Genomic DNA, 19,849 nt, shown 5'->3' on the forward strand with positions numbered 1-19,849 from the left:
GTGCGGGTGCGGACACCCGCACCCGAGCACCCACATCGCGTCGACACGGGTGCATCACCAGGGTTGCCGCACCCTGACGACATAGCGCAGAACGCTTCCACAACTATATCTGATGCTGGGTCTCCCTATGTTATCCACTTATATATGCCCCTTCTTTAACCTACACCCTCTAATGAAACACTTGGAGGCTATTTCAAAACGCCCACATGAAATTTTTAAGATCATATATATGACGAGGCATATCCACATATGTTAACTGCAAAACCAAAAGATAAATTGGACAACGGCAAATGGAAGCAAATATAACAAGCGGGTAATAGATGAAGAAAGTAAGTATGTCGAGACATGTTTGATTGTTTTCATCCATTAAAACTGAATAACATGTAATATCAATATTTGTGTTTATTTAATAAACTTTATGACATTTCACAAATAAAACAAATGAAAACCTCAATATTCAGCTACACGCTACAAAAAAAACATGTAATTAATAGAAATTATCAGCTGATTCCACTAAGGTGACTCACTATGAGTTTGTCAGCTCTGCATTGTAGGGAGGAAAAGCATCAACGTTCCTTATAAAAGAGAAAAAAAAAAAAGAAGAAGAAAGAAACTGAGGAATTTTCTACTTTGTTTGAAAATCTGGGGGCGGCCCGTGCTGCTTCCTGACGATGATAAGATTCTGCTTTTTGAAGAGATTTTCCAGCAAAGATTACAAATATGGAAAAAATGGAGCTCAAAATTCGTTTTTCAGTAAAGGTTACAAATTTAAACTTTTTATTTCCATGAAAGTGCATATTGAATGAAAAAGGTGGGGAGTTGCGCGGCGGACACATATTAGACTAAAAATAAAAAATTTTGTGCTTCTTTATTAACTTCTTGCTTATATATATATATATATAAAATTCATTTTCCTGTTAGCTGTTGACAAACATGCCGTTATCTCCCTCTCCTCTCTCCTCTGTCTCAAGGGCTACCAGCATCCACAGTCTCTCTCATGAGTTTATTATCTCTGTTGCAGGTCGCCCACTCTCCTGTCTGCCTCGAAGGCTACCGGCCAGCAATGCGCCAGGGCCACTGGCATCAGCGGTCCTTTTCATCAATTGATTTTTCTGTGCGTCTCTCACTTGTATTACTAACCACCACCCATCCCCCTCCATCATTGGCCTTCTCCATGGCGCTATGTTTTTCCCTGAGAATATTGTATGGTGGTTCTTAGTTATTTAGAGTATGACTCTGTTCACTTGCAAGAATTCACTTGCAAGAACTTTCTGATTCATTGTAATGGAAAGTTGAAAGACGAACATTGGGAAAATATAATGGATATTTTCATTATCTAATATTAATTCAGACGCATTGACCATGATCTTTTTTAGCATTCTAAAAATCTTAAATACCGTTAAGTTATTTCTTCAATGGTGTCAATTATCAAAGGTGTGAGCACCTATGTTGCTGTTGCGAGCAAGTTGCTCACGCACTGTTATCACTGTATGTTAGAAAGTGCACAAATAGAAAGGTCATTCACCCTTCATTCTATGTTAACACCAAATAGAAAGTGCACAAATATATACCGGAAGGTGTAAAAGATAAAGAGTCGAGGTCCAACGTTCTTTATATATCTAATTTTTATATGTACATGTGAAAGTATGCCCAAGATGACAACTTTCATATCAAATAAACATGACCACGCCATAAGGAGATAATAAAGGCGAAAAAGAGTTTGGCGAGCATACAACTTTTTCCCTTACAATTTATATTCAAAGTAAAACGTTGGACTTGCAGCCCAATTTGCTAATTTACACATGTATTAGCATCCGCTGACTCTTTGCACGGTTTTGCGCTGCAAGAAATTCTTGGCTCAGTGCAATTAACCTGTAGAACTTTAAGGATTTTGATCTTCTTATACATATACCATGTCTACCATTCTTCATGTTCTAATTGGTATTTGGTATTAAAATGAGGCAATTCCCTACAGTATATGAGATTGTGCTGCATCTTCAATACCTTCTCATTTACGAAGCCAACAACTCAAACTATCTCTGACCAATAAAGTTTTAGATTTAATCAGGATTCGATGGAATGTTTTCACGACCTTCTAATTAATAGGTTCACAGTAAAGTTCATGGCTCCCACCATGACCAGGGATGGATATTGAAAATGATTGCTAGTGGCAGATTGTGTTCAATGTATCATCACCATGTACATCATCCCCCTTGGCCCTCTCTTGGTGTGAAATGGTTGACATTAGTGTAAGATCATTTGGTGGGCCGACATATGTCTATGAGGAATTTCAGACATTATGGTTGTCTTAACGTAAATATCCGCTTAAGTGATTGCATTTGAGATATTACGTCATTTTAGATGGTATGGAGTAATTTTGAAATGTATAGATACCAGTACGGAATTACGGACTCTTTGATGGGTGGAATCAGTAATTGTCTTTATTATAAAATGGTAGTGGTCCCTGGGGTCGTGCAAGGGTTGTCTGAAACATTGGTTTCTAGGGTTTTCCTCTTCCCCATCTGAGAGAGACCTCAAGCGCACCGCATGTACCCTGAAAGACCCTGCTGCGATCTTCCTGTGCACCAGATCAGATGGATTCAGGTACGCTTCCGCTTCAGTTTAAGGTTTCGTTTATTTCAATGATTTAGCATGAGCATGATCCTGTTTTAGGGCATATACGTTTGGTTTTGTATATGAATTATGGGGAGAAATCCCAACAATTAGTTCTTCACAGACTAGTCTACCTAGACATATATATTATTGACATAGAGACAGCTTGGGTTTAAATGGACTACTGTTCAGCAACATTGCATGCAGGAGCTGGCAGCTATTATTCATCAAAACATTAAATATTTTCACAAAGCTATCAGATGAATAACTCAACATGCAGGCAGACAAGAATGAGCCAAAAATTGAAATCTAGATACAGCAATATTTTCCCCTAAGGGAAAATAAAAGAAACAGTGTCTTCCTAAATACCTTGAGTGGAAAATGGAATTTGGTTTTGAAAAGAAAATCGGGTCTGGTTTAGAATGAGATTTAGAACATCTGGTTTTTCAATTTCATACAGTATCCCGGGAAAGGGTAGCTGCTGGGGGAAGAACCCTCTCTTTAAGTCAACAAATTAAAATTGAAGACCAAAAAAATTTAGATCTCCATCGACATCGGGAGACGATGAAGGTCAAAAGGAACTAAACAAAAAAGGATCACAGTCCATCGGTTTGCCCACCCCACCCTCACGAACGTCTGGTCCGTTGAGAACATCAACAACTTACAAACCTCTATGGTCTCTCTGGCCTCATTGTTAGGGGAGAAGCAAGAATTTTTTGTCTATGGGACAATAAAAATATATGTAACAAATTTTGAAATAACCTCAGAGCAGTGACATGGGTCTCATGGAGCTGATTCATATAATTTTTAAAATTCAAGCATAGCACAAATATAAATCACTCATCATTTAACGCGGTTCAGAGTATTGTTCTCCTACATTTACGACGATCCTCTCTCACCGTGATTTTGTCAGGTGAGGTTCCACTAATATATAAAAGAAATGTTACATCAAGCCACTCTTGGATATCGTTCCTTTGGTTTATGAACTAGTTAATTCATAAATAATGAATGAATTAACTAATGTATATACATTGATTGATCAATCCTGAATTAATTCATGCCACTATTGCCAACTGCATTAGTTTAATTAACTATTTCTTTTGTATATAAATATGTTCATATTTTTTGCTGATTCATCTGACTTATTTTATCTAATTTCTGGCTAATTTTGCAGCACTGTCTCCTATATTCCTTTCTGTTTGCCTCTTCGTGTATCTTTTGCTCATGCTGGTAACTGTTCAGGCAAAAATTCACATATTTGTCATCTAAAACTGGTAAATAGGGTCATGTTGAAAATAAATTTGTCATTTGAAAGTCCGAGACCAAATTGAGTACTCCTGTTCACTTGAAGGGCTGTTTGGCAGCAAGCTGGAGAGTGTTCCACATATGAATCCAAATTCTGACTTGAAAACCAAATCAAAACTACATAGATACAACTTTCACAATGTATGGACCTTTGATATATATAAAATATTAAAAAAGAAATCTGATCTAAATCTGAATGTGATCAGATAATCTGATCAGATGCCATTACTTAAATTTGAATTCGATCGGATTTTCTCGATAAATATCTTTTACTTTTCGTGTCTGATTTCTTATGAAACATTTGGGTCGGATATGTGACTTAAATTGGAAAAATATATAACCTTTCATGCAGTCCAACACGAGAACGGTACATGAACAACTCCACCCCATTAGTGATGTTACAGGGCAAGTGGACCAGGTACGTTATCTGCGAGGCAGAATACATCAGCTGCATTATGTAGATAAAGCTTGCATAATGGACTGGACAACTAAGAATGATTTCCTCCCCCCCTCACCCTCAAAAAAAAAATTACATGTAAATTTTTTTAAAAAAATCATTCATCCTATATAATATTTAAAAAAAAATGATATTTCTGCTTATGTCAAAACTTTGAAACTCTCACAAAGTGGGATTATCAATTAACGAATCACAAAGTGAGGAGAAATGAAAATATTCTGATGCATAAAAAAAACTGGAGGTATTTTAGACATGAATGCTAGTTTCCACATGCTCGAGGAAAAAAAAGAATTCACCACTTTCGTAGACCTCATTTTTTGAAACAATTATAAGTTAATTAGTTTGAGATTTTTAATTTTGTAAACTACATCCCCCTGTTAATGATTTCTGTTTGAAAGGAACGATTTGTAAGAAAAATAAGAGCTTCTTTTTCAGTTTTCAAAGTCGGGAATTCTCTCTTGTTTAGTCGTTGATTTTACTTTTTAACTTTTCCTGAATAAACTTTCCTTAAATACACGTCTTTTTCTTGTGCAATGTCCCTGACAAAGTCAAGATCTAGCCATAAATCAATTCAATGCACGAGAGCCCTTTTGCAGTGGAGAAAGAAAGCTCCAAAAAAAAATTTCATATACATAGGCTTTGGGCATGGGACCAATTATTGGCGACCCTCTCTCTCTCTCTTTCTATATATATATATATATAATTAAGTTAAAAATATAAAGGACAGTGAGAGCTGGCAGGGGCTTTTGGGCCCCTTCAAAATTTCAAAAAAAAAAAAATGTAATTTTTTAAAAATTTTACTTGGCCCATATAAAAAAAATTCGAAAAATTATATTAAGGCATTTGTTAGAATTTTGACAGTTTAGTTCGGTCCTCAATTTTTTTTTGTTTCACCCCTGCATATAAGTATCTGAAATCATTAATATCAGGCATTACATAATATCATTTTAAAGTAAGTTACCATGACTAAAATTTTTAGATGCTAAACGCGTCACAACAACTCTCCGGTGCTGTCATTATTCACCTCCTTGCACTATCCTGCCTTCCCTTGGTGGGCGATGGTCCGGCCAGCGACGGTGACTACTTCACATTACCCTGCAATTTTTTTAGTAGATAACACAATTAAATTATCACCACCATTAACAAGGGTAATCCGGTCAAGGTGTAACATATTTTAATTTGTACAAGTCATTTGCTTGATGTAAGAATTTGATTTGCATGCCCCTTGACTAAGTCAAGATCTAGCAGTAATAAATTGAATGCATGGAAGTCCAACAGTTAGGCCTTATCTATCTCTTGCACTAAATGCCTCATCACCCATTTGCCCTAGAGAAAATAAACCCCCAAAAAAGAGTTCATCTCTTGCGGTAAATGCCTGGGCCACTTGCAGTAGACAAAGAAACCCCCAAAAAAAGTTCAATGTATATGGGCTTTAGGTATGGGATCAATTATTGGCCCCCCCTCTCTCTCTCTCTCTAATATATATATATATTTATATATATATTTGTGGTAGTGTTTATTTAACATATAGGAAATATGTCCAGGCAGCTAGCTAGTTTAATATCATACGGTATATGCAACCATAGGGATTATCACTGGCCGATTCAGGCTAAATTAAGTTATATCATATTCACCAAGACACACTTCATTTGGAAAACGAGAAGAAGACTACCGGTCTGATTTTATAGACCCAAAGTTTCAATGGGCACTTTGAGGTAGGGCTGCACAACGAATCGAGCTAATTTGAGCTCGACTCGTTTTTTATACGAGTCAAACTCGAACTTAAATATAAACTTGAGTATGTTAACGAGTCGAGTTCGAGTTCGTCGAGCTCGAACTCGAACTCGACTCGATTAAGGCTGGATTTAAGCTCATTTTTTATTTTGTGTTCTAAATTTTTCTTCCTTTTTTTTCGCGCTTAATCTCAATTTTTGTTTGAAGTTTTTTAATTTTCCTTTCTTTTTTTTTCCTCTCTTCACCCCGCCACGTTTCTTTTCAACCTCACGTCTTTTTTTACCCTCGTTATTACAACTCCATTTTCCCTCCCTTTTCATCTCTTTTCACTTCCTCCTCCCCATATCGTACTCCACGTAGTCATTGATGCAGCTGTGCTCATGTCAGGTGGCCTCCTTTTCTCCTCCCCCGTATCATACTCTCCACGTCGTCATTGATGCAGCGAAAAGGAAAGGGCGCAAGTTCCACGTCGTCGTCATTGATGGAACGAAAAGGAAGCCAGGGCGACAGCGTGCGCAGCACACGCAGAGCTCGAGTTCGAAGTCTGTCACTCGAGTCGAGCTGAAGCTGAAGTTTCAAATCTCGTGTCGAGCTCGAGATCTCGACCTCGACTCAACTCGTGAGCAGCCCGACTTTGGAGCTTGAAGGCTACAGTATTCATTGGATGTTAAATGTAAACAGGTTTAAGAAGGTCACTTCTGCAGCTGCTTGTTGTCGCTAATCACATTTTTATGTTTTGTTTGCGGCCGAATCAAAAGTCGTTGAAGATGTTTGTTGCAACTGCTGCCCGTTGGTGTGTATCATTGTTAGTGATCTGTGGTCTGTGTTGAGAGTCTAGACCCCTCCTTCTTCCCACCCAATCTCTCTCTCTCTCTCTCACTCTCTGTAACAAGAGAGAGTAAGGAAACTACTTTTAAATGCTGAACAGAAAGATAGACAAGCAACTCACAGTACTGTTAGGTTTTAAAAATCAGGATTTAGCTTGTGTAAACAACGATTTCATTATAATTTCAAGCCTCTAATTATTATTTTTCCATTTAGAAAGTGATTAATTACCCACTGTTATGACATATTTGAACTGCAGAAAGTGGGGGTCGAATCCAAATCTGATTTCTCCTTTCCTTGTTTCAGAACATTATCGCTTCTAATAAATGCCTTGGATAAAATATCTCCGCTTTTTTTTCTCTTTCATAAGAATGTATTACTTTCTTCACAATATGCGAGATTGAATGTTACGATAAGGGCCCGACTTCCTTCATCCACCATCCTCTTTTCCCTCCTCTCCTCTCAAACACCGCCTATTCCATATGATCCACATGGATAAGTTCATCATGTTTCTTCTCATACAGAACTACTTCTAATTTATTTGCTTAAGAAAGCGATTTTTTATTCAGAAATGATCTGCACCTAGTTTTTATACTTCTAAATAAATGGCAAGTGCGGTTGGCAATTTTCATAAAAATAATGCACATCCATTGAATTTCGCATATGATAAAGAAAATATAGTGGTCCGGACGTTGCACTTTGCCGGAAGTTAAAAACTTAACTAAATTAATGTACAAGTTATGCCTTGCATAAAGAAACAAGCTTCATGAATCATTCCCAATACTTGTTGGTCTACAGCACTTTCATATACCTTCCTTCTTTAAATTATTGTAAGTTAACTAATTAGAGATAAATTAACTTTGTAGACTACTTGATCTCTCTGTTGGTGGTTTCTGTTTGGAGGGGACGATTTGAGAATTATATAATGGCTAAAGGCCCCTTAAGAAGCAAATTAATCCATAATGGCTAAACTCAACACTTTTGTTCTTGTTTGCATGCGTGTGTTTGTTGCAGGGTGCAATCCCAAAACCCTCTTTATTTTTTTTTGTGAAAAAATGGGAACAGAGAGGAGATTAAATAAGAAGAAGCATTGGGGATGGGGATACCATCTCAAAGGATGGATTTATGAAGCACGGAATTGATTGACGCCAAAAATTTAGAAAGAAAGAATGTTTGGTGGCAAGATGGTGCCAAGAATGTTAGAGAGAGAGGGAGTCGACAAAATGGAAATTCGATAAAAACCAGAAGTGGTGGCAAGATGTCACCAATTTTGAGAGGCAAAAGAGAGAGAAAGAGAGGGAGAGAGACATAAATTGGTTGGCTGGGAGTATAAAAGGAGCGCATTACATTCTCAACTACCCTCATTAGTTCTCCCTCTCTCTCTGTCAGTAGATCTCTGACCAAGTCTCATGTCTTCCCTATAAATAGATGGTTGAAGGGATGCCCTTCTACACTCACCCACTCCTCTTCGATTGCCTGAGCCATATAGTTGGTTGCTACAATGAAGCGAGTTTCCTTTTCCTTCTTGTTTGTAGCCCTTCTCTTACTGGTGCAGGTGGCTTTTGCACGTGAAATGGCTGAAAATCAGAGTACGTTTCGTCCTACCCCGCACTTCCTTATCATTTTCCCCAAAAACCAAACATAGATCGATGGAGTGACCCCCTTATAGGAGATGCTCTTGATGTCAAACAAGCAACTTTAGAACAAGGTTGCTTGATGACAGGAGAGATTTTTGGTTGTTTTTTAGTGGCACTGTTTGATATATGGGGGGTGTGATCTGATCTATTCTGCCCCCCAGTTCTCTCTCTCTCTCCCTCGATAACGTCACTACCAACACGCACATGAGTATGCTCAAAGACATATGAGCATGCTCGCTCAGTATATTTTTTTTGCATGAAGCTTTTTCTTTAGAACTTTTTTACGTCCATTCATCGAATAATTGCTAGTTTTTACTCCCAGATTCCTGCAGCGTATCTATTTCCTTATGGCAAACTCAACACAATAAGTAAAGAACTCCTCCCATCTAAGGACAGTACAGCAAATTATAAACATTAATAAATTTCTGTTTTTTCTTTTGTCTATCTAATACCTGTGCATGTGTGTGGTGTGTGTGCATGAACGTCGGGGATAACAATGAGGGCTGTACAACGAGTTGAACCAACTCGAGCTCGACTCGAACTCGCTCGAGTAAACTCGACTCAACCTCGACTTGTTTTGTATACGAGTCAAGCTCCAGCTTAAATATAAATTCAAGTACATTAACGATCTAACTCGACTAAGCTTGACTTTAATCTTATATTTTATTTTACGTTTTTTTATTTTTCCTCTTTTTTTTTCACCCACTCAACTTAATCTCATTTTGTTTTTAAGTTTTTTAATTTTCCGTTTTTTTTCCTCTGTTCACCACCACCCAGCCACGTTTTTTTTTTTTTACGTTAATTTATTACATCCCACTTTCACATTTTTCATTTCCCCTCCCGCCCGTTTTTCTCTTTCCTCACCATTTTTTCCTTCCTTTTTTATCTTTTCTCACTATGCCTTTCCACTTTCCCATGTCATTAAAGAGCTGCATTAATGAGCGCCTTTTTCTCCTCCTCCACGCCTTTTTTTCCTCCTAAAAGTGGTATTATTGCATGAGGTATTCGGCACTAAGATTTGAACTTTAGGGATTGGCTTTGAGGATCATTCTAAGTGCTCTGCATTGGGAAAGGTGAAAACATTTCCTGAACTTTTTTGAAATGAAAGGATGGTTGTTCCTATTTACTTTTAGTAATAACAGCCTAACAGCCTCTAATTTTAATTTTGGCAATGCTTCTGGCCGTTCCTAAAAATATATTGTGACAATATATATATATATAAATTTACGACAATGACCAAAAGTTATGCAATCTAATCCCTTTTAAAGATTTCTTTTCCAGTAGTTTTACTCAATATATATTACCTTTGAATTTATATATGTGGGCTGTCACTTGTGACATCTAAAATCTGCATATTACTTGGCCGAATGCAATATGCTTTCCCTAATTATCATTAATATGGATGCAGATAAGAAGGATGCAAGAGGCGAGGTTGTTAAAGATTGCATACCCTGCAATGCTGCTGGCAAGTGCTGCCCAGAGTTTTGTTGCAGCTTTGGATGCTGCCCTGAGGAGGAGTTTACTAAGTTCTTGAAAGAGAAGAGTGTTCCTCACAACTGAAGCTTCTTGATTCTCCGGTGATAAAGACCCATGATGATGATGATGATGATGGTAGCAGTGAAGGTGCTTGTCAATAATAAAGTAAGCGTGCATGCTTATTGTCTGCTACCAATCGAGCATGCATGTAGGGTATGTGTCTCCTAGTTCTTGTTGATTTTGCAAGAACCTTATGTGTACGTCTATGTCGCGTGTCCCTACTTGTGGAATGAAATAAATTAGTTACGCTCTGCTTAATTACTACAAAGAAGCATGTTTTTAGCAACATCCAAAAGAATCGCTTGAAAACCCAAAAAAAACCATTGCTGCAAGTTTGTAACGTAATTGCTTCAAATCCATTCCAGATCATAAGATTAAAAACCATTAATCACTGTTGTTTCAAGGGGAGCGCCCACCAAATTTATTAAATCACATTTTAGAGCATCGACTTGTTTCCAATTGGAAATCGATTAGCTATCAGATTCAAGCTCTAGTTCACTGAATGAAGTTGAAATTATTTTCATCACCATGCATTTGTATCATTTTGGAGTCCTTCAAAAGTGAAACTGGAAGGACGGAGACAGGCTACTCGTTGCCGGATAATAGTTTCGTTTCACATTCTGGTAACAGAAGGGTTGCCAAAGTTGAGGCCTCAATGCAGTGGCTGAGCAAGTGAAATTTTCTCCAAAGGGGTGCTCATCCACATATTTTCATAGCATTCATACATATAACAAAGACAATATTTAAAGATGTTAATGTAAAAAATTAAAGAAACTGCCCATACCACCCCATATTTGGCTCCTCCATTGCCAAATGAGATGAGAAGCAAAAAGGAATGCTTTCTTCTGTTGGAAGATGAAATCAGTAGAGAAGAGGGTCTGGTCATTGGCCCAGGTGATTCGAATGCCATGCGCAGAAGTGATAACAATACGGGCCTGATCTCAAATAATGCTTCTTATGTGATATGGTACACATGCATTATCCCCTTAATTCAGAATTTGTAGTTTGTAGGGTTTTATATGCGAAAAACCTTAGTGATATTGGTAACAAGCTTAATGTATTTCTTAGTTAGGGTTCTATCTGTGAGGTTGTTTTTCGGTCTAGCCAAAGGTTTTGTTGTTGCAGTAATTCAAAAGATAAAAAGTAGAAAAAATTACAAATCCGCGTTAAGTTTTGTGCCAATAAATAACAAATCCATGCTCAAGTTTTGGGGTCAACAAAGAGACCCTCAACTTTTCCTCAATAGTTTCACAGAACCACTGTCTTCTTTGAAAATATTTTAAAACCAACTAAAATTTGTATTTTCCCTTTCAGAAAGAAATTTATTTTCAAAATAACAAAAACTTAAAAATGAGAAACCGCCATCACCCTTGCCTTTTGATATCAAAAGTGGCTGTGGTATTCCTCAACGGATCTCATTTTATGAAAGCTTGAATTAGTGTATGAATTTTGGGTAGATCTGAGTCCAGTTATATAAAGATCCAAATCACTTCTCTCATGACCAATTAAAAATTTGTGAACTGTATAACTAGTGTCTCATGGAAAAAAAAAATTCTGGGTTCACTCTTGTCCTCACCAAAGGCATGGGGCAGAGAGAGGCCACTATTTGCACCCACATGTGAAGCAATGGCAGTGGGCTCGAGGTTTTGACTCCCCACTTCACTGGAGACTCACATAAAAAAGGGTATTTTGGTAAGCTGTCGTAGGGATAGAGGAAAGCGTGCCGTGGGCATTGTGTGGGTAATTGTCGACACAAACCAACAACAAAAAATGCTTACTTTTATATTGATATTTTAAGATAGCTTTTTCATTTATGTATTGGTACTCCTTAAAAAATTTGAAGTTTACAATTAGTGCTGGGCGTTAACAGATTGCTTTAATTAATGTTCATAGCTTTGATTTGAAAAGATTGTTGTAACTATAGCAACCTGTTTGGATGAAGGGAAAGTAAAGAGAAAAAAAGCGAAAGAGAAGTCAATCCTGTGTTCACTTTGAAGATTCACATAGCTTGCGTAGAGACTTATTAGGGTATAAAAGATGAGTGGAGTGAATTGACAGCAACTGTAGAATTTGTAGAATTTGAACCTCAGACCCATTTAAAGTAGACTCCAACATCTTCGCTTCCTTTTGCTCCAACATCTTGGCTTCCTTTTGTGTTTAAACCTTTTCTCTGTTAGGCCTAGCAAGAAGCCGTTCTAATGGTGCCGACACTTCTTTTCTTCATTTGCCTGCATGACAGGCCTCCTCTCATGTGCCATTTTTCAATCACGTTCTTTAGGCTCTAAATTCATGCCCATTGTTAGATTTTAGAAACCATTCATTGCCGACCAACTTAACTGTTAATGAGACCAGGCCCACCAAAGAGAGGAACTCCCTGAGGTTCGGGCAGATCTCGGCGTCTGCAATGGAACAACTTCCCTTTTCCCTTTTCCCTTTTTCTCTCTCTCTCCTCTTATCTCCAAGGCTGGCCGCCAGAAGCGACCAGCTACCATCACCGGTCCTTGTCATTATTTTCACTTTGTGTTTCTTTCTCTATCTCTCTCTTTCTTCTCTCCCTCTCCCTCTCTAGTGGTTGGTCACTATAGAGAAAGAGAAAGAGAGAGGTGTGTAACCCATGAGAAGGAAAGACAAAGCGCCAGGAAAAGGCCAATGATGGTGGAGAGAGAGAGAGAGAGAGAGGGGGAGGAGGGAATAACAAGAGAGACCGCTGATGGCGGCTGCCCACTGATGGCTGGTAGCCCTCAAAGAAAGAAAGAGACCTGAAAGAGGGGGGAGGGAATAACAAGAGAGACCGCTGATGGCGGCTGCCGACTGATGGCTGGTGGCCCTCAAAGAGAGAAAGAGACCTGAAAGAGAGGAGAAAAAGACAGATGCTGGCAATAAGAGACCTCAAAGTGTAAACAATCATAGTATGTCAATGCAACCTTACATAATGTAATATGGATTTAAGATCCAAATCTACTGAAGATCTCACAATTCACATCTTCTAATGCTTCCCATTTTTTCCATTAACGTACATACCCATTTTTTTCGTTCAATAAAGGTGTGGAGCCTAAACTCTCATGAACTCTTTACTGGACATTTTTGGCCATTAAATAATGAAAAAATAGAAGAAAAAGTGAAAATACCTAATCTAGCTCAGGCTCCATCGATCATTAAAGGTGAATATTGTCCACAGACCATGTTCGTCGTCGACGACAGGTTTTTCTGCCAATGCACAACCTTCCCTCGGCCATGTTTATAGCAACGATTTATAGCGATTTTAGGGGCAGATTTTTTACGTATAGTTTTTATTTTTAATTTTTAATTTTGATCAAAGAGGAGATTAGAAATGGAGCTTTATTTGAGAACCTTTCTCACTTTGAAAACGCTACGCTGCCATTTTTATGAGAAATCGTATGTTGGTTATCTTGGAAAAAACATGAGTTCAAATTCGTGGGTGCCACATCTATGCTACCCAGTTGTTCTGCTTTCTATTTGCCGTTGTCAAATTTATCTTCTGGTTTTGCAGCTCGTCAAATATACAGTACTTTGTGTTACATAGTATCTTTTCACGAGGTCGTATTCAAGTAGCGTTATGTAAGTGTCTCATTAAAGGGTGTAGGTTAAAAGAAGGGATGCAGGCCTGACCAGCGACGGTCGGCGGTGTTGCATCATTCTTAGTTGTCTAATCCAAGACGCAAGCTTTTCTTAGTTCTCTAGTCCAAGACGCAAGCTTCATCTATACGAATACTTAATGGAGATGACATATTCTACCTCACAGATGAGATGATGTACATGGTCCACCCTTATCTATTCTCTCTCACTTTCCAAGAAGGTGGATCTCAGGCCACATCTATAAATAGATGATGGAGGAGGTCTCATTCTGCACTGCACTCATCCAGCCTTCCTCCACCAGTTGCAGTTGCTATTTACAATGAAGCGAGTTTCCCTTTCAATACTTTTTCTTGCCCTTCTCTTGCTGTCCTCTACGGCTTTTGCACGTATACCATATGAGAATAATAAAGGTTTGTTTTCCTGATCTCTAGTCCTCCTTTGCTTCCTTTTCCTCAAAACTTTTAGCCCATCAAGAGTATATCATGTCACCCTGTTGCAGCTGCCGAGGCAGTTGTGGGCAATTGCCTCCTAACTGAAAACTTTACATTTTACGCCTATTGCCTCTTAGACCCAATTTTCTGGCTTTGCCTCTATCGTGTTGGTGACACTCTTGATGTCAAACACGCACCTCACTCCATGTTGCTTGATGTATAACACGGAGAATGATTTACATTAATTTGAGGTTGTTCTCTTTTGGTGTTTGATATTTGGGGTCTCACCAGCTCATGATCAGAACAGCCTCTCCCAGCTTGCTCCCCTCTCTCTCTATCTCCGGCACGTGCACACCGACACAAGTAGACTACGACCACACACAATAGCATATTTCTTAACGACACGTATATGAGCGTGCCCATTGATTTGGTTTTTTGCAGCTTTTTCTCTACTACTTGTTTGCGTGCATGCAGACATATAGTGTGACTGTTAGCTTCTACTCCTTAATTTCCAGCTTATCTTGCTTTGCTACATTCTTCGGCACTGTTTGATATATGGGGAGTGTGATCTGATCTATTCTGCCCCCCAGTTCTCTCTCTCTCTCTCTCTCTCTCTCGATAACGTCACTACCAACACGCACATGAGTATGCTCAAAGACATATGAGCATGCTCGCTCAGTTGATTTTTTTGTATGAAGCTTTTTCCTTAGAACTTTTTTACGTCCATTCATCGAGTAATTGCTGGTTTCTACTCCCAGATTCCTGCAGCTTTATCTATTTCCTTATGGCAAACTTAACACAATTAAGTAAGGAATAGACCTCCTCCCATCTAAGGACGGTACAGCAAATTATAAACATTAATAAATTTCTGTTTTTCTTTTGTCTATCTAATGCCTGTGAGTATGTGTGTGGTGTGTGTATGAACGCCGGGATAACCATTATGACTGTACAACTAGTTGAGCCAAGACTCGAACTGAGTAAACTTGACTCAACCTCCACTCATTTTTTATACAAGTCAAGCTCAAGCTTAAATATAAACTCAAGTACATTAACAGTTTTTTATTTTTCCGTTTTTTTTCCTCTGTTCAACACCACCCACTTTCACATTTTTCAGTTTCCCTCCCGCCCGTTTTTCTCTTTCCTCACCATTTTTTCCTTTTTTTTGTCTTTTCTCACATTAATGAGCGCCTTTTTCTCCTCCTCCACGCCTTTTTTTCCTCCTAAAAGTGGTATTATTGCATGAGGTATTTGGCATGGCGGAGTTTATTGTTCCTATATATACGTTATTATATATGTGACTAGGATTTGAACTTTATGGATTGGCTTTGAGGATCATTCTAAGTGCTCTGCATTGGGAAAGGTGAAAACATTTCCTAAAATAACTTAGCTACACTATCTTTAAAGAACTTTTTAGGAATGAAAGGATGGTTGTTCCTATTTACTTTTAGTAATAACAGAGTAACACCCTGCAATTTTGGCAATGCTTTCTGGCCGTTCTTAAAAATATATTTTTGTATTGTGGCACAGCTTGGATCTGAATACGGGATACAAATTTCTTAGGTATATGTATAACTGGTGCGTGTGCCTTGGATTAGATATTCTCTAGAACTAATTAAATTTACATCAATGAACAAAAGTACTGCAATCTAATCCCTTTTTAATATTTCTTTTTCAGTTGTTTTACTCAATATATATGACCTTTGAATTTATATATGTGGGCTGTCACTTGTGACATCTAAAATCTGCATATTACTTGGCCGAATGCAATATGCTTTCCCTAATTATCATTAATAAAGATGCAGATAAGAAGGACGCAAGAGGCGAGGTTGTTAAAGATTGCACATACTGCGTTGCTATTGGCCGGTGCTGCCCATACTTTTGCTGCACCAATCGATGCTGCTCGAAGGAGGAGTACGACGAGTTCCTGAAAGGGACGAGTGTCCCTCACAACTGAGGAGGCTTCCTGGTTCGCCGGTGTTGACGCATGTTGATGATAATGGTAGCAGCGAAGGTGCTTGTCAATAATAAAGTAAGCGTGCATGCTTATTGTCCGCTAGCAATCGAGCATGCATGCAGGGTATGTGTGTCCTGGTTCTTGTTGATTTTACAAGAACCTTATGTGTACGCTTTATGTCGCGTGGAATGAAATAAATTAGTTAAGCTTCTGCCTAATCACTACACTACAGAAAGAAGCATGTTTTTAGCAACATCCAAGATCCTGCCATGCAAAGCCAAAAATCAGTTGCTGCAAGTTTGTAACATAATTACTTCAAATCCGTACCTGATCGTCAGATTAAAATCCATTACTTATTGCTTTTACCTTTTAAGCAAAAGTTATTCTGCGTGTGTGAGTGACGTGTGTATATATATATATATATAAAACAAAGCTGTTTTTATGAAATATGTTGATTTCTTTATTATCAAAATGTTAATGCAACCTGAGTGGCTTATTTTTTTTATAAAAACACTATTAAAACCTAAAAAATGATCAATGGAAAATAAATTTGCAGAAAAAAAGAAGAGAAACCTGAAAAATGATCAATGGAATATAAATTTGCAGAAAAAAAAAGAAAGAAAATTCACAAAAGGCCTGGGCATCGAGCCGGCCCGACACTCAAAACTCGGGCTCGACCTGACCATTAAAACCCGTGCCCAAGCCCGCCAGGCTTGGGCCAATAAATTTTAAAAAAATATATTTCTTAAATATAAAATAATATATATATGTAATTAATTGTAGTAAAATATTATATTTATATATAAAAATCGATAAAATATAATATCCCTCGATAAATTATTAGGCTCGAACGGTGCCCTTTTTTTCAGGGCTCGGGTGCAGGCCCGGGAAAAAATATTTGATTTCAAAATTAAAAAAGGAGGGTTCTCATTTTTATTGAAACTAGAATTGTGTAATCAAACAAATATTTGATTTCAAAATTTTCGACTCATTCTTAAATTAAAATTCTGAAATTACGATTCTGTTCTAGGCGTGGAATTGTGATTTTCAAAATTCTAGAATTTTTTCATGTCTCTCACGATAGTTTTAATTCATCACTATTAAGAAATAATTTTCAATTCTGGAATCGAAATTCCATACTATTAAATACAAAGAAAAACTAAAGCTGAAATTTCCAAATTAAAATTTAAGGTGATATTTTGTCTTTAGAATTTTATTTATACAATCAAAATTCAAGACCGTCAAACGATCCCTGATTGTGTAATCTTTCATTATAATAAAGGAAAGAGTTGTCGGTTGAAGCATCAAAGACTGGCGTTTTTAGCCCTCCCTTCCTGCCTTTGAGTTTTTAACCTTTTCAAGGGGAGCGCTCATAAATTTATTAAATTCCACATTAGAGCATTTACTCGCAGTGAACATTTTTAAACCCAAAGCCAACGATGTCACACATTTAATACCACTTGGAACTCGATTAGCGATCAGATTCAAGTTTTAGTTCACTGAATGAAGTTGAAATTATAAAATCGGGATATGATCCCATCTATCATCATCACCATGAGTTTATATCATTTTGGAATCCTTCAAAATGAAATTGGAAGGATGGAGACGGAGTACTTGTTGGCAGATAATAGTTTCGTTTCACATGTTGGAGTTTAACAGAAGGGTTGCTGCAGTGTGGGTTGCTTCATGCAGTGGCTGAGCAAGAAAAATTTTCTGAAGGGGCACTTCGTTCAGAAACAATATTTAAAGATGTTAATGTAAAAATAAAGAAACTGCCATATGTAGCTCCCCCATTGCCTCCATGCCGAATGAGATGAGAAGCAAAAATGAATGTTTTCTTCTGTTGCAAGATGAAATCAGTAGAGAAGAGGGTCTGATGGTAGCATAAGGCTTAAACGTGTTTTGAATGTCCTATTGAGAACCGGTGACATTCAAAACACGTTTAAGCCTTATGCTACCTTTTTAACTAAAATGGAGAAAGAACAACTTAGAAACTGAAATCAAATGAGATGATGGAAACCACACCAGGGAGTATAAAGAGAAAGCATTGGCTACCATACGTGTCAACGAAGACCAACTTAGAAACCGAAGGCTGAATCTCTCGAAGAACAAGCAAAGATAATGTATATCATTTTCATTGAACACAGTATTGTATAGTGGGCATCCCCTCTTAGAAAATTCATTGTGATTCTCTGAAGAGTAGAGAGGACAGTAAACGTTGGCTAATTAGCGCTTTCTTTCTTTTTTTCCATTATTTTTCATTAGAGGTGAGCGTCACCGCTCTCTTCTCCTAAGAGAGGCAACTGGCTCCCCCTGCGCTTATCACTTCCAAGGTTTATAGAACTGATGCCGGGATTTATTACAGTCTATAGATAAGTGCAATGGGTCATGTCAACGACTGTCAGACCTTTTGAAAGTAGACGGCCTTGCAACCTAGGGAAATGACATTCATCGGAATCAAAGCAAGGATATACCATACCAGTGTACCCCGTCACGACTAGCTATACTATGCCCACTTAGGAGTAAAAGATACATTTTCATTTAAGAATAGTGATGAAAAAAAAAAGGATATATTGTTCCTACATGAACCCTACCCCATTCAACTGCGAGTGTCATCATAAAAACCCTACATCTGTTGCCCTGCAGGATGAGACTCTCATCGTGGTACTATGTGGGAGATGCACACTCTGGTTTTGAACTGATGACATTATTCAACTTGGAAGATCATGACCTATTAAGCAGCATTTTTCTCATATCCATCCTACGTATGAGAGGAGTTTGCTCTTCCAGACTTTGAATCTTCCGAAATAGACCTTTACAAATTTCTTCCTTGAGCATTCTTGTGAATAAATGAAGCCCTACATACTGATCAGGAAGGGCCTCCACAAACCAGAGAAGAACGGCAGTGATCTCATCCAACTTCCTTTGGCTTATCTGAAAAGGAAAATAATAGATTCCTGCCGATTCATCAACATGACCGCTTTCGCTTCAAACTTTTCAATAATCAGCTTAACTTGGATTGGCCTGGCCATGATCATTAATTAGTATCTATTGCCATTGCATTCATGACACATGATGCATCTACAGACTCAGCAATCCGTTCGGTCATAAATGTGAGCTCACTCGACGTGCCTCAATTTAACATTCTCGTATTATCTAAAGAGGATATTGTTCATTTGTTTGCTTAGTTACAAATTCGGCAGGTAGGCTTTTATGAAGGCCTCTTCAAACTTGAAAACCAGCGAGAGTACAATTCTCATCAATATTGCAGTAACAAAAAATCGCAAAACTAAAAGCATTTTCTTGTTTTTTATCTCTTTTTTTTCAATCGTCCTAATCTTTTGCCTTTTGGTTTTGATAGTTTAAAAAGTATACATTTTAATTTGATTGATTAATTCACAAGAAATTCTCATGATTTCGTTGCACGTTTCATTCCATTCCAATACCGATTTAATGCCTTGGCTTGAAACCTCACGTGATTGAACAGAGCACGACTAGCAAGCAAGGTATGTAACAGAGTTATGGCCAAGAATTTTTTCTTGGGCAGGCCCTACAGTTCAAAGCAAGAAGCAAATAAAGTTTCTGAAAAAATTCTACAGAGGCAAACTATATTTTTTCTCAGATTTGCATAGGGGCCAAACTTAAAATTTTGAACTATTAAAACCTTGTTTTACGAAATCCCAGGGGAGGTCATGGCCCCTGCCAGTCCCACCACAACACCCCCCCAGCCCCAAATCCCCCACCCAGCAATTTTCATTTT

The 19,849-nt window shown here is 37.9% G+C and overlaps 2 long non-coding RNA genes across 2 annotated transcripts; both read left to right on the plus strand.

The window, feature by feature from the left end:
- Positions 1 to 8,241: 8,241 nt before the first annotated feature.
- On the plus strand, positions 8,242 to 10,353 carry LOC116257285 (uncharacterized). Its single transcript, XR_004173331.2, has 2 exons — positions 8,242 to 8,523; positions 9,980 to 10,353. It is a non-coding gene; the product is annotated as an uncharacterized LOC116257285 (long non-coding RNA).
- Positions 10,354 to 13,978: 3,625 nt separating this feature from the next.
- Positions 13,979 to 16,307, plus strand: LOC116257284 (uncharacterized). The gene is made up of 2 exons (XR_004173330.1): positions 13,979 to 14,114; positions 15,938 to 16,307. It is a non-coding gene; the product is annotated as an uncharacterized LOC116257284 (long non-coding RNA).
- Positions 16,308 to 19,849: the final 3,542 nt, after the last annotated feature.

This window comes from Nymphaea colorata, chromosome 7, assembly GCF_008831285.2.
Source record: "Nymphaea colorata isolate Beijing-Zhang1983 chromosome 7, ASM883128v2, whole genome shotgun sequence".
NCBI lineage: Eukaryota > Viridiplantae > Streptophyta > Magnoliopsida > Nymphaeales > Nymphaeaceae > Nymphaea > Nymphaea colorata.